Below are 11,673 nucleotides of genomic sequence, written 5' to 3'. Positions count from 1 at the left end.
TTTGTGCATGTTTGCTAAGATTAACTATATTATCTAATCTGTTCTTATTTTCAGAACAAAAGAAGCACTATGAAAACAATAGCCTGAGTGACTTAATGTCAGCCAAAATTGTTGCTGCTCTACATGAACTGCATTCTTGTTCCTGAAGCAACTTAACTAGGTTCTTGTCTTCCTGTAATGCCATTATGCATGACCATTGTTGTTCCTCGGCTTTGATGAGTGCTAGTCTCACTACTTCAGCTTCATCTAGTGTCCAGTTCCCAAATTTCCTTTCTTTCATAGCCCAAGTGGCTTTTGGCATGGTAGATTGGTATGTTGCTCCTGTCACCAAAGAGTTTTGCTATTGGTGTATCTGGACTTGGATCTTGATGCTCCTATTGTCCTCTTGAGTTGAAGCATGAGCTCTCTCTTTTGATATTGTTTCCTAAGTGCTCTTTTTTTGTAACTTACTTTTGATTGTTCATCATACTCCATCCATTCCAAATGAGCTTTCCAGGTAATTCTGTGTGGTTCTTTTTCTCATTGCTCGAAGTCTCTTTTGTTCCTTACTTCTCAAATCTGCCAGAGTACACTGATGGTGAGGGGAATATGGCCATCTGTTCCTGATGCGGTTGAGCACGAGGCCCAAAGTGTACAAGTAGACCCTGTAAAGGTGCCCCAAGGCCCAGTGACACGAGCACGAGCTAAGAGATTCAAGGAGTCCCTCCAAGCCTTGGTACGTGCCATCCAAACCCAAGAGAAACCGGGCATTGAAGGAATTGAGTTGGAATATCCTTGCACGACTACTAAAATGCTGCTTACAATTGAAGATGCGAGTGTTCAAGCTCAAAACGGCGGGCTGAGCCGTAGTTAAGTACCCTCGCTGAGGCGTACGGGGGTCTCGCTGTCCGGTCAGCGAGTCGGGGGTCCAAGGGGGCGACGCACCCCTGGCTTGGGGGCCCGGGGGCGCAGCGAAGCCCCCGGTTGGGGTTCGGGGGCAACGCCCCCGAAGCTTATGATCTATAGTTAGTTGGGCTAGCTTTCGGTCAAGTGAAGGCCCAAGGGGCTAGCCGAACTTTCCTTGTTATTTTTCCAGTTTATTAGGTCTTAGTCACGGCTATAAATAGCCTGAAGTCGCATGTTACATTCAGTTTTTGAGAGTATTGAATAAAATTTCCAGAATTTCGTCCATTCCTTGTGGCAAATTCCCTTAGCTTGTAAAAGCTAAGTTGAACATCCTAGAGTTGATCCTAGGCTGTTCTTGACTTATCAATCAAGCACACATACTTGATTGTGGCGTCCTCTACCTTTAAATCTGTTCTTGAGTGGTCCAAGTTCGGGTTCAACTCCGTCAAATCTTCATCGTGTTCCTCTAGATCCGAAGTAGCTTCCGCGTCTCGTATCAGTTCCTCTCTGTAAATGTGCTTCTGGAACTCCAATCCACCTTTTTTTGCAACATCCTGTTAAATGGTCGATTCCATTCCAATTGATTGGGGACAATTTCCATATCTCCTGGGCTCTTTTGCATTTCAGTAGCACATGTTCCATTGTTTCCTGTTGTGCTTCACATCCCTTACATATGGGATTCCCCTACTTAGTTCTTCTGAAAATGAGTTGATTCACTGGCAAAATCTCATTTAGACACTTCCATACAAATAACTTTAATATGTGTTTAACATTCTACTCCCACTGTACCTTTCAAATCTTTTGTTTGGACTATCATAACTGGTTCCTGCTCCACTAGTCACCTGTTCTTCCTTCTCTCTTCCTACTCTTTTCAGCTTCTTGTATCCTAATTGAACTATCTATTTCGCATGCTTGGAGTGTTTCCAGTAAACTTGATCCTCCCTTTCAACCGCATTGATTGGAATTTTTAGAATGTTTTTAGCATCCTTTTTATTGAAGGTCCTAAAGATCAGTTGTCTATTCCATCTACCTTCCATGGTCAAATCTGAAACTTTTTGAGCTATGCAGTTCCATAGTCTTACTGTCCTAGGCCTCTGTTTCTCATTGTCAGGTATCCAGCCATCTTCCCAGATTCTTGTCCCTTTCCTTTTGCCAATTCTTTTCCTTATTCCTTCCTCTAGAATAGATCTTGCACTAATGATGCTCTGCCAAATCCACGAGGCATTCTTTGGAACTTTGCAGTTGAAGACTGAACTTTTGGAGTAATACCTTCCTTTCATAACTTTGCTGACTAGTAAATTTGGTTGTGTGATTATTCTCGAAATCTGTTTGGTCAGCAGTGCTTTGTTGAAGTGCTACAGATCTTTGAATCCCAGTCCTCCTTTCTCCTTGTCCTTTGTGAGCTCTTTCCATTTCATCTAGTGCATTTTTTCCTTCCTTTTGTTTCTCCCACCAGTAGTTTTACATTTCAGAAGTGATTTCTTTACAGAGATTGCAAGGTAGTTTAAAGCTAGAAATGGCATATGTAGGCATGGCCATGGAAACTGCTTTAAGGAGGACTTCCTTTCCTGCACTACTCAGCATTCCATTCTTCCAGCTTTGCATCTTCTTGCTCAGATTACTCTTGATGTATCCAACGATTTGCTGCTTTGATCTTGAGATTATAATAGGTGAACCCAAGTAAATCCCCTGCTTAGCTTGCTATATGTCTCTCATCACCCCACATATTCTAAAGAATACTGATGACTTTTCTATGTTGATTAATTGGCATGATGCTTCTTCATACATTTTTAAGATCCTTATCAATTGGTCTGCTTTCTCCTTATTGGCTTTGAAAAGGATTACTGAGTTGTTAGCAAAGAACAAATAAGTGATTTTTGGACCATTTCTGCTTACTCTCATCCCAACGATTGTTTTTGCTTGTGCGGCTCTATAGAGTAGGTTTGAGAGCCCCTCAGAACATAATGGAAATAGGTAAGATGATAATGGATCACCTTGCCTCAAGCCCCTAGATGGCTTTATATACTCTCTGTGCTTCCCATTTATGTTGAATGAGTAGGTTACTGTGCTTATGCATTCCATTATCCAATTGATCCAAGTATTGCAGAACTTTTCCATAATGGCCTTGAGGAATGACAATTCAACCTTGTCATTGGCTTTAAACATGTCCAGTTTCACTGCCATATAGCCCTCTTTACCATGTCTCTTATTTTATAAGAAATGCAAGAATTCATGAGCTATGATGAAATTATTTAAGATTTGCCTGTCCGGGAGAAAAGCTAACTGATTTTTGCTCATGCATCTGCTAAGAAAAGGTTTCAATCTATTAACAAGAATCTTAGTTATGGCTTTATAGGCTACTTGACACAGGCTTATAGGCCTGTAGCATTTGAGATTAGAGGGACAGTCTACTTTGAGGATAAGAGAGATGACAGTGTGATTGATTGCTTTAAGCAAAAGACCTCTATGAAAAAAAATCTTTGATTGCATTTACCAAATCAGTTTTGACAATGTCCCAGAATTTTTGGAAAAAGAGAGGGGACATGCAATCACTACCTGATGCATGCTTTGTTAGGATCCATAGAGGAAAAAAGCAAATTTTACTCCTCTTCCTTAATAAGCTTAATTAATTCCTCATTCATATGTTCAGTTATTGACGTAGGAATCCCTTCTAGGATCTCACTGTAACTACTAGGAGATGAGGAAGCAAACAACTAGCTGTAGTATTCTGCAATTTCATTACCTAGTTCTGAATCATTTTCAATCCAACTTCCATTTGCTTTTTCCAAATTTTGCAATGTATTCCTTTTCCTTCTCCCTTTAACAACTGCATGGAAGTATTTGAGTGTTCTTATCCCCCTCCTAGAGCCATTTAATCTTGTTTTTTGACTCCATTACACCTCCTCTTCCTCATACACCTCTTTTGGTTACTTTTTCAGTGACTGCATTTTCTGCCTTTTCATTACTGCATCTGAATCCCTCACAGAATTGAGTTATTTTTTCAGCGAGTTGATCTTTTTTCTCGAGTTTCCCTATCTACTGTTGTTCCACTTGAGGAGAGCAACCCTGCAGTTTCTTATTTTTGGTTCACCTTGTAGCATTTTGTCCTAGAATGTTGTTCTTCCCATGCTATTTTGATTACCTCTCATGCTCCTTCATGTTGAACCTATCTTTTGTCAAAGTAGAACCTTTTCTTCTTTCTCATATCCGTAGGCAATGTTTCTAGCAGCAACATATTGTGATCTGAGGCATGTGATTCATTATGTGAACATTTGGCATTTTCAAACAATTGAGACCAACCTTCAGTACATAGCCCTCTATCAAGTCTTTGCATTATTTCTCCACTTCCTTTCCAGTTATTACACCACGTCCAAGGTTTTCCATTATATCTTACATCTAGCAGCTGATTGTCATCAATCAATTGTTTGAAATCCTGGTAGCTTTTCTTCTCTCTTGGTCTTCCTCCAATTTTTCTTCACTAGAGAGGATATCATTGAAATCACCCATTATTAACCAACTTGTGCCCCACAGTTGCTGCCTTCTACTTATAATCTCCCATTGCCTTTTCCTAACTTGGTCATCACAATTGGCATAGATTTCTATGAACCATCATTTGTCATTGGCTTCTTGATCCTCAATCTGAACTTTTATTGTAAATGATGATGTCTGAATCTCAATTTTCTTGATCTCATTATTCCACAATAGGGCCATCTCACCAGCCTTGTTGAGTGCTTCCACCACAAAAATATTATCAAACTGTAGAGATTTTTTGATTTTTTTCATGTATTCATTTTTGTTTTTGGTTCCACAAAAAAAGATCAAATTGGGGGAGAGGAGTTTTGATTCCTCCTTCAGATGGGGAACTTTCAAGAAGCTCCTTGCACCTTGGCAGTTCCATACCATGATTGTCATGTTTGTTTGAGAGACTAGGTTGGGTTGGTCTCTCCTTTCTCATTTGTTGAGTTGCAACTCTGTTTAGTACTAAATGCCTTGTTCTTTTTCATAGGGTTTTCTATGTGCTCACATTCTGCCATTTCCTCATCTACCATATGCAGTTTTCTCTTAGCATTGGCCCCTTGGTCAACTTTATTCTGTGTCAAAGGTTTAAGAGGTTTTTTTCTTTTTATTGCAGTTCTCCCACCACCCTTGATTCTCTTCTCTAGTTTCTTTCCCTGTTCTCTAGCGGCCTTGGTGACTAACTGATCCGTTTGCATTTCCACTTCTATGTCCATTAGTAGTTGTTCCTGTGTTTGGATTTGGCTTTTAGCCTCTTGGAACCTTTCCTTCTTTTTATCCTCTTCTCCTTCTGCTGTTTTCCCCAGCAGTATTCCTGATAGCTTTTTATGATGGCTCATGCAGATGCTTGCACTTTTTGTTATTTGTTCCTCTACATTTTCCACTACTAGAGGTACTAGGGATCTTTTATCCTTTGTTTCTTATGCCATGCTCATAACCCCTTTATCTCTTAATTCAGCTTCCTTCCTCCTTACACTTAGAATTTCCTATACCCTATGATTCAATTCCTCAATTTCTTTCTGAATGTTCTTTCCTTCTACAACCTCTTTTTCCATTGCTTTGCTTGTTCCTGTTATCTTGTCATTATCCCTCCATCTAGTTATTGTTTTCCCCTTCTGTTCTGGGTTCTTTCTTACCATTTCTCCATTCTGTATCCCCTAGTAGTGTCTCTCAGAACTGTATGCATTGGTAGAATTTACCTTTTGAGAGGATCTTTTCCCATTGAATGCTCTTAACCAGGATTTGTACGAATTTTCCTGTTGACCTTTGATTCTCTGGATCCTTGTCTTACAGTTCCTTTCAGAATGCCCTATGATTCCACAATTATAACAAAAATCCGGACATCTTATGTATTTAAACTTCATCTATTTCACCACCTATTCATTCTTCACTGTTGTGCCTCTTAGAAGGGGTTGAGAAATATCGATTAATACCAATAATTTCAGGTGCTTTCCTTCTTTCCCTCCATTTTGTGGAATAATCATCTCTTTAACCTCTTTAAAAATCCTCCCTATTTTTCTTCCAACCTCTCTGGAGACCCAATGAATTGGCAGGTTCCAGACTTGCCCCCACATTGATGCATATCTAAATGCTCCCTCATCTTCCTCTGTGCCTTTTGTCCAGTTACTCAAAATTAGTAATTGGCTATCTATAATCCATGGTCCCCCACTGAGAATTCTCCTCCTATCCTCTTCTGCTGGTATTGAGAATTGGAAGAGGTTGGGTCCAAGTTTCACTGTGGTGAGCCCTTTTAGGTAGCCCCATGCTGATGTCGCAAAGTTCATCACCCATGAAACATTTGTTATCTTATCTCCTTTTATTTTCGTAATTAATGGTGTCGTTGTCGGGGATTGGCGTTAGCATATTTATTTTTTCTAGGCTATTTTATTTTCTTTTCTAGTATTTTTGGAAGTTTATACCTTGTTCTTTTCGTACAGGCGATTTGATCTTCGATCTTGTGGTTGAAAAGACTGTGCATAGGCTAAGAAAAGAAACTAGATTACGAAAAAGGAGAACAGTCATCTACTGCTTCTCTAGGACTTAACTTGGCTATGGATTTATTGGATTATTCCAGTGATTCTGAGCAGGAAGAAGTCATTATGGCAACCAACAATCGGACCTTGAGGGAGTTGGCTGCTCTTGATTTAATTTAGCAGCCTTTATGCATTATTTTTCCTGATTTTATTGAAGATGTAACATTTGAATTAAAATCAGTTGAATTAAAATCAGAATTAATTCACTTCTTATCTAATTTTCATGGTTTGCTAGGTGAAGAACCCCACAAACACCTCTAGGAGTTCACCATTGTCTGTTTGAGTAGAAGCTACCTAATGTTACATAGAAACAGATCAAGATGCAGGTATTTCCTTTTTCACTAAAGGGGGCTGCCAAAGATTGGCTATATTACTTGCCTGCAAGGAGCATCACAACATGGACGTACATGAAGAGGAAATTTCTAGAAAAATACTTCCTTGCATCCCAAGCTGTCAGTCTACAGAAGGAAATCTGTGGTATTAAGTAGAGTACCGGAGAATCTCTCTACGAATATTGGAAGAGATTCAAAAAGTTGTGTACCGGTTGCCCTTAACACCAGATAAGTGAGCAACTCCTCATCTAGTACTTTTATGAAGGCTTGCTCTATAGGGACAGAAGCATCATTGATACTACAAGTAGAGGTGTTTTAGTGAACAAAATCCCTAGAGAAGCATGGGAGTTGATTGAAGGGATGGTTAAAAATTTCCAACAGTTTGGCACAAGAGAGGATATTGTAACTCGCCGCGTGAACGAGGTAAACATTTCATCACTGCAAGAGCAACTGTCTAAGTTAACATCTATTGTTCGGCAAATGGCAATAGGAAACATGTAACAAGTTAAGACATACGGAATTTGGAAGGATGCTAGCCATTCTACTGATGGATGCCCAATGCTACAGGATGATAGTGCTGAACAAGTGAACATGGCCGGCAACGTGCTTGTGCCACGGAGATAATATGATCCCTACTCCAACACATACAATCCGAGTTGGAGGGATCACCTAAATTTTAGCTATAGAAAAAATAAGCAGCCAAATTTTCTCCTTAATAAATACTAAGGATTTCAGCAGAAGTATCCATTAAGACCTCAACCCGCTGTTCCTAATTCAGAACCATCTCTTGAAGGTATGGTAAAAATATTAACTTCTAGTACATTGCAATTTCAGTAGAAGACAGAGGCGAGCATACGAAATATAGAAAATTAGATGAGTTAGATGGGCTCTGCAACAAATTACCTAGAGTCTTAAGAGAAAGGAAGACTTCTTTCTCAACTTGAAGTGAATCCAAAGAACGTAAGCGCTATAACCCTTAGAAGTGAAAAGGAAATTAAAGGGCCAAAATCTATAATTTCGAAGGATAAAAGTGAAGATCAAATTGCGAAAGAGTTGGAAGAACAAGGAATAAGCACGACAACTCTTGAGTTAACTTTGGACCCTTCAATTAAAATTAATACTAATCCACTACCTTTCCCTAATAGGTTGGAAAAGCCAAAGAGAAGGAGATCCTAGAGGTGTTTCGAAAGATGGAGATAAACATCTCTCTGTTGGACGCAATTAAGCAGGTGCCTAAGTATGCAAAATTTTTGAAAGATTTATGCGTTAATCAAAGAAAGTTAAGAGGTGATGAGAGAATTGTGATGGGGAAGAATGTTTCAACAGTGATACAAAAGAAACTTCCACCCAAGTGTGGAAATTTAGGTATGTTCTTTATCCCCTGTCGAATAAGAAATACTAGAATCAGAATGACTATACTAAATTTAGGAGTTTCTATAATATGATGTCAAAAAATATTTATGTCTCCTTAAATTTGGAACCACTAAAGGAAACAAGTATTATAATTCAGTTTGCTGATCGAACTAATGTATACGCCGATAGGTTAGTTGAAAATGTTTTGGTCTAAATCAATGAATTAGTGTTTCTTGTTGATTTTTATGTTCTTGACGTACATGATGAACGTTCACCAAATTCAGCACCTGTTATACTAGGGAGACCCTTTCTAAGCACAGTTGAAACTAAAATTGATGTAAAAAGGGGTACTCTTACAATAAAATTTGATGGGGAGGTGGTTCATTTTAATATATTTAATGCTATGAAGTATCTATCTGACTCTCATATTGTTTTTACTATGAGTGTGATTGATCCTGTGGTATAGAAATTTTTAAAATTGATGACAGGGATTAGCTAGAAGTTTCTCTCACCAAACATCTTGAGTTGGGGACAACTTATGATATGGAGTAAGGAGTTGAAGTGCATAGTTGGAACATTACAGTCGATGGCATCCACTACAATGAGGTATGAACTTGCACTGTTCTTTATATCCGATTCTCATTAAAAGTTGTTACCTTCTGTGGTGCAGGCACCTGAAGTGAAATTGAAACCTTTGCTGGACTATTTGAAGTACGCGTACTTGAGTGATAAAGAGACTTTTCCAATTATAATTTCTGCCAAATTAAAACCCAATCAGGAGGACCAGTTGATTCGAGTCCTTAGGGACCACAAGGAAGCGTTAGGATGGACAATAGCAAATATCAAAGGCATCAGCCCCTCCTTGTGTATGTATAAGATAAGGTTTGAAGAGGATGCAAAACCTATAATTAAATCCCCTAATGATGAGGTGGTAAAAAAGAAGATACTCAAGTTGTTGGATGTGGGGATAATTTTTGCTATCTCTAATAGCCCGTGGGTGAATCTAGTGCAAGTAGTTCCAAAGAAGGTCGAAATCACAGTAGAAACTAATAATAACATGGAGCTTGTGCCAGTTCGTAAACCTACAAGATGGTGGCAATGCATTTATTATTGAAAGCTGAATGTCATGACAAAAAAGGATTATTATTTTCTTCCTTTCATAGACCAGATGATTGAAAGATTGGCTTGTCCTACTTACTATTATTTTTTGGATGACTTTTCAGGATATTTTCAGATTGTAATAGCACCAAAGGATCAGAAGAAAACAACTTTTACTTGTCCGTTTGGTACCTTCGCATGCAGGAGGATGCTCTTCGGATTATGCAATACTCCTGCAACTTTTTCGAGGTGTATAATAAGTATTTTCTTTGAATATGTGGAGAACATAATAAAAATTTTTATGGATGATTTCAATGTATATAGTGATAGTTTTGATAAGTGTCTTAATAATTTGACTTTAATTCTCCAAAAATGCATTGAAACTAACCTAGTACTTAAACAAAAAATATCATTTTATGGTAGAGTACAGGATAGTTTTAGACCATGTCGTATCATCTAAGGGCATTGAAGTAAATAAGGCAAAAATAGACCTTATAGCTTCCTTACCATACCCCGCTAGTGTGTGGGAAGTGCATTCCTTTTTGGGACATAGAGGGTTCTATCGTAGATTCATCAAGAATTTCTAAAAAATTAGAACGCTGCTGTTAGACTCCTGTAAAAAGATGTGGCATTCGATTTTGATGAGAAGTGTAAGGAGGCTTTTGATTGCTTGAAGAAACTGTTGATTTTTCCATCCGTCATACAACCTCTGGACTGGAATCTTCCGTTCAAGATTATGTGTGACACAAGTGATAGTGCAGTAGAAGCAGTACTGGGTCAGGGAATTGGAACGGCTACATATACGATTTACTATGCATCTAAAACCTTGAGTGGAGCACAACTCAATACACCACCATCAAAAATGAGCTTTTAGCATTTATTTTTGCCTTTAAAAAATTTCAATCTTACTTGTTAGGAGCTAAAGTAATTGTGTATTCTAATCAAGCATCGGTGCGAGACCTGTTGACTAAGAAGATGCTAAACTAAGGCTGATTTGATGGATTTTACTTCTACAGGAGTTGGATTTGAAAATTCGTAATAAGAAAGGAGTAGAAAACTTAGTTACAGATCATTTGAGTTGATTGCCTACTGTTAAGGTAGATTTTGTATTGAGAGAGACCTTCACGGATGAGCAACTATTTTCTGTGAATTCTTCTATTCCTTAGTATGTAGATATTGTGAACTATTTAGTCACTAATCGATTGTTTGAGGTCCGCCAAAGATGAAAAATTTAGGAATGATGCCAAGTACTACCTATGGGATGACTCCTACCTATGGAGACAATGTGCAGATCAAATATTGCGAAGATGCGTAAGTGAAAGTGAGTTTGTGAGAGTCTAAAAATTATTTATGTAATCTATGGTTTCATCTAGAATTTGAATGTGTTGCAATCTCCTTGTTATTATTTAATTTACGTGTTTACTTATTTCTTGTGATTAAACGACTTGAGTATACCCTAAATTAGTGTAGGATCAACCCTTATAGGAATTGACACTAACTAAAATAAGAAATTAGTAGGGTCATAACATGATAATATAGAAATATGGGGTAACTATTAGATTAAACCCTTGATTCATTCATGAATGACAAATGGTGTGAAGTGTGTGTCAAGTGTCGGTTAACTTATACAAGATACAAAATTCTTTTGACGAAAATTTTTTTGTCTTGCCCTCCATTGTTCAATCAAGAGAAAAAGAGATAGAGGGACCTTTGTGCCTTTCTTCTTCCTTCATTTTTCAGCCGAGAAAGTAGAGAGAGTTGAGAGAAAATTCTCGTGTCTTGTTCCAATCTTCCAGTCGAAAGAAATAGAGAGTGAAGGAAGATAGGAGAAGTTGTCTATTCTTCTAGCTTGGACTAAGGGAAATAAGAAAGGTTTGAGCCAACTTTCTAGCTTGATTTGTGGCAATTAAAATAAGGTAACATAGCTAAGAAACTTCAATATTTCCATACACTTTAGAGATATTGGATGCATACTTGATTTGAAGATGTATAAAAGTAGAAATTGATGGTAGAAACTTGTTTGTTTGCTGAACATTTTCTAGCTTGGACCGAACTAGGGGAGGCTGTAATTTTTCAGCTTTTGGTTCATATTTTACTTCAAGTTGCTAGAAAATCTTTTAATCCTTTCGATAGATGAATTTTGGTGGAAATATGGGATGCATGTGAGCTACATGGTTGCTGAAATTTCCAGGACGAAGCTGAAAGTTGAGCTATGAATTTTCAGCTCTTAGCTGCAATTTTTGTTGAGTTTTGCTGGAAAATGCACGATTAATACCTCACCTTATGTTATAAGCATGTTATTGAATGATTTATGGTTGAAAGTAAGTAACAAGGGTGTTGTTTTAGTGAGAAAAATTGGAGAAAACTTGCTGGAAATTTCCAACCTGATTCGTAGGATGTGAACTATGATTTCCAACTTATAGTTTCGACTTTTGTTGAGATTTTTGTAAAAGATT

Source organism: Coffea arabica, chromosome 9e (genome assembly GCF_036785885.1).
Source record: "Coffea arabica cultivar ET-39 chromosome 9e, Coffea Arabica ET-39 HiFi, whole genome shotgun sequence".
Lineage (NCBI taxonomy): Eukaryota > Viridiplantae > Streptophyta > Magnoliopsida > Gentianales > Rubiaceae > Coffea > Coffea arabica.
Note: the sequence above shows the minus strand (reverse complement) of the source record.